Below are 4,803 nucleotides of genomic sequence, written 5' to 3'. Positions count from 1 at the left end.
ATGGTACAGTGGGAGGTGGTACGCTTGTACTCCAGGGCGAGACATCCGAGAAGAACACTGCATTCTACATTGCTTTTCAAGAGAGATACAGCACTAACTTCGTATAAAGTCGTTAGTTTATCATCAAAAGGTTTGTCAATTTTCTTAAACCTTCTTCCAAATACTGTTGCTTCTTGTGGTGAGGCCCCCAGTAGTATCAACACAGGCACAACCCCCACATGGTGCACCTCATATGTTTCTGTGGACTGACTGACTGTCACCTTTGTTCAATATATATGACGAACGAAACCTACAGTACTGCTCAAGGGGGCACGGGTGGCCCAGTCGTCTAAGGCGCCGCGATTCGCTGTGCAGAGTTGCGTCCCTTGGACACGCCAGAAACCTATGCTTTTGGGTTCGAATCCAGGTTCGCCCCGATTATGTTTCAAGGTTTGTTAGCACCATGCCCGTGCTCGTGGGTTTCACCGAAGTGGTATATACGTCTGAGACCTGCATCACTTCGGGCTTTCCTCCCGAAAGCTGACACGCCGCGATATAACTGGATTACTGTTAAAAGCGGCGTTAAACCACACTCACTCACTCACTCAAGTACTGCTCAAATCAAAACTAATCATCCCGTGATGATTAGGTGATTCTGGTAACAGTTACTTCACATACATACATACACGCATACACGTAGAGAGAGATACACATTACAGAGACATGCACACATGGACATACATACACACAGAATTGTTAACATACATACCGGAATCATGCTTTTCTGAATAGGTTGATGCATGACATTGTATCTCATTTTCGTAAATCGATGTTCATGATATCAATCACTGGATTGTTTGGTCCAGACTCGAGTATTTATTCATGTGGTCCTACAACTCGAATGTTGTGGAATGCGGCATCAAACAACAAACCTTACGTTCATACATAAGAAAGACTATTTTACAGACAAAACGTTGAATGTTGTAGCAAAAGTATGGATGATACAAATACTGTAGAACTCAAACGGGGGAATTATATTTTGTCGTAACCGAATGGCGAAAAGGAACATTTTACGTGCATCTGTTTAGTGTCATACTCCATTAGATAGCATAGTTTATGGTACGCTTACAGCAAGTGACGAAGTTGGGGTGATTACGTTTGAAACTATATTCCCTTCAAATAACAGTATATCAACTTATAGGATGACACATAGCTTATCAGCTCTAAACGACACGGATATCGAAAATGTATATTGCATTTATTTGTAACAGACAGATAAGTATGAATTATTGATTGATATATTAACTTGCATCTGTCTCTTGCGTTAAACAAAACAGCCACACGATAGATGCTAGTAGTTTGTTTTCGCTTAATAGTACTCATACATCACACCTTTGGAAGATAATGGTATGTCCCCGACAGAAGAAAGTCATAATTAAGCCTGTGCTTTTTCCAGTAATACACAAGACTGATATTAGTCGGCATAAACAAAAAACTGATAAAAATAAAGAGGTAATATATTTATTTTAGAATATGTGTAAGTGACATTTTTACAGCAGACGAAGATGGTCACTAACTAAATTTGCTTGACTATTTGGAAACGTTGTATACTCTGCATCAATAGAAAGTAGTAAAATCGTAAATATCTGACTGTTGAACACATCTATAGAATCATAATACCGGAAAGAATGAGATATAGCAGAAATCTGGTGAAAAGATGAACAACACAACAACTTGAGAGCACCTGAGAGCCAAAACACACAAACACGACATGCACGTGCAACATCACTTTTTGGGTTATAAAAACATGTTTTTTTATTTCCATGCCATCACAAGATAACAGCAAGTGAACCATGCCACGACTGAAGGAAGCCCAACACAACAACGCCATCAGTTGACTGCAAACAGAAGTATCATCTATGGTCGCATCCAGGCTTTTCCACGTAACACTAACGCCCATTACAAAACTGTGGAACCGCTATCAGACGCACGGGACAACACGTGACCTTCCCAGATCCGATCGACCTCGTATCACTACTAGACCACAGGAGAGATTCATAAGGCTACGTCACTTACGTGAGTCAACACGTGATCAGCCCAAGTCGGGACGACCAAGAGTAACCATCCCCGCCCAATGTCGCTACATCCTACTGCGCCACCCATTGCTGAGTGCAAACAAACAAACAAAACAAAGTGAGAGAGAGTTAAATGTAAGCTTTTTGAGCTTGATGTTGTAGTCACACAGGATAAAATGTGTAAGTGAAAAGTAGATAATGTCAAAGATCTGCATCACTACGAGGTTTCCTCTCACGCCATGATTTAACTGAAATACTTGTCTGACTGTTGACATTCAACCTTGACGAACGATGATTGGATAAGCAGGTGCTATAGGCATTAATTGGTAAACATGTTCAAATCACATTTCACACACAAACCAGCGAAATGTACCACAGCGATTATCGTTCCATGTTGTGCTAAAGATATGAATAAGGATGAGGACACAGTCCTCGTCCTCGATTTCAAATGAAAAGCTGGGCTCCCCTTTGTCCCAGTTTGTGTACGTCAGAGCGGAACCGTCAGTCCATCTGTAGACGTTTGACCCGTCCGTGTCCCGCAGTCCAATCCAGGGCTTAACTGAAACACCACAAGGAGGGGATGACGCGACAGTATGGCAGAGCGTGTTTTCCTGGAGGTTATGACTAGAGGATGGATGTGATTGGCGGAAAGGTGTGACTGACTGGAGGGCATGACTGATTGGATGATGTCACTGATTGTTTTGTTTGACTGACGGGAGGGTATGACTAAACAGTGGTTGTGATTAACAGCAGGGTAATCTGACTCTATGTGTGTCAGACGCGTCTGTATAATTGACGGCAGAATGTGTTTTCCAGGAGGTTGCGAATGAACTGTTAGTGTGACAGACAGGAGGGGCGTGACAGACGAGAGTTATGACTGAGGAGAGGCTGTGAATGATTGGTTGGTGTGACTAAACAATTTTAGTTTGTTTGTTGTTTAATGCTGCACTCAGTAATATTCCCGCTATATGACGTCAAGAGCATCGGTCTACGCAATTGGGATATACAGGCATACATTAGCCAAGTCAACGAGAATGACCACCCGAGCCCGTTATTCGCCTCTTACGACAAGCAAAGTCGCCTTTTACGGCAAGCATGGGTTGCTGAAGACCTATTCTACCCCGGATCTTCTAAATAAAGAAATAATGAAAATGAGTGAATGCCTGTTACGAGGGGTGACTGTTTTGTTTGTTTGTTCACCGAAAACCAGTGGGCCGAACTACGAGTGACAAACATAGAGAGAATTTACATCACACGAAATACAAATTGCTATTGATGAACTTCAAATGGGAAAGCATGTGGCACTTACGAAATCATAAATGAATACATAAGAGAACAGCTCCGTAGTTTTGATGCCAGTATACGGGAAACTTTTCAATTTGATTTTTGACAAAGGTTTCTCTCCAGAACAGTGGTCAACTGGCATAATTAGATTATGACCATTGGGGGCAATGCATCTGCATACAAGTTTCAACTGAACTAATCTTGAATTTGTTGATGGGTATAGGTATCTTTGGATTTCTTTTCTTTACATTTAAATTCACAAAATTAGTAAAAGACTGTGTGATCAAACTACTAAAGCCATATACTTTGTTCTACTAAATCACGCATATATAATCTTTCATTTAAATGTCAACTTCATTTATTTGATGCCATAGTGAAACCTATTTTTTCATATGGATGTGCTAAAGCAGCACTCAACAAATCTGTGACACCACTTCTTATCCCATACACTGAGTTTAAACCTGTAATCAGATCTTATATTTGTGATCTTATGCAAAAGAAGTGGGACTCCCAAGTCGGTATCAATAAATTACACGTAATTAAACCAAATATTGGTTACACCTACTTGGGCTGTCAGTCCAGATTTGAAGAGGTCATTATGCGACGATGTCGTATTGGCCATAGCAGGTATACCCACGGATATATTTTAAAAGGTGAGGATCCTCCATTTTGTATCCCTTGTGATGAGAGAATCACGGTCAAGCATGTCCTGCTTGACTGTATTGATTTTTCCATCACAAGGGATAAATATTTCAGTACAACTTCAATAATGGATCTTTTTAATAATGTTTCGTCTCATTTAATAATTAACTTTTTAAAAGAAATAGAACTTGTACATAAATTTTGATAAACATGTTTTGTAATTAATAAATGATCTTTTAATACTGGTCGAATAAATTGGATACCTAAGATTGTCAGTGGCTGTACTTCGAAGGGGGTTGAAGTAGTGTAAAATGATTGTCCTCCGGAGATGGTACGTAAGTCCACGGCATTCACAGTGTATTTATTACTACCATGGTTTTAATTGCAGAATATATGTTCTTTGAATTCGGCTAAATTGACAATAATCGCCAACCACTGAAGGGATGGTGTAAATCCTGCTGGGGTCCATGCAGGTAGCAAAAGTACTGTAAGACCCCATGGACCCTAGCGTGGTGATCTACCTTCAGTTGTTGGTGATCTATAGCCCGTTTTTATAATGTAATGTATATGTATAGTGCTATTGATTTTATTATTACATACTAGTTTTAAATTTTATTGCTGTGATACGTCTAGTTGTTTTACTGTCCCTCGTTGGCAGGTTTTTACATACGTTTCATTATAAGTATTATCTTTAACTTTTGATAGTCACGATATGGCTGAAATATTGCCGATGTGACTTAAAATTTTAACTCACTCACTCATATAGATGTGGTTGGATTAACGAGAACTTAAAGGTGTGTTTGATTAACGGGAGGGTGTGACT

Source organism: Haliotis cracherodii, unplaced genomic scaffold (genome assembly GCF_022045235.1).
Source record: "Haliotis cracherodii isolate W230 unplaced genomic scaffold, xgHalCrac1.p SCAF_14, whole genome shotgun sequence".
Classification (NCBI taxonomy): domain Eukaryota; kingdom Metazoa; phylum Mollusca; class Gastropoda; order Lepetellida; family Haliotidae; genus Haliotis; species Haliotis cracherodii.
Note: the sequence above shows the minus strand (reverse complement) of the source record.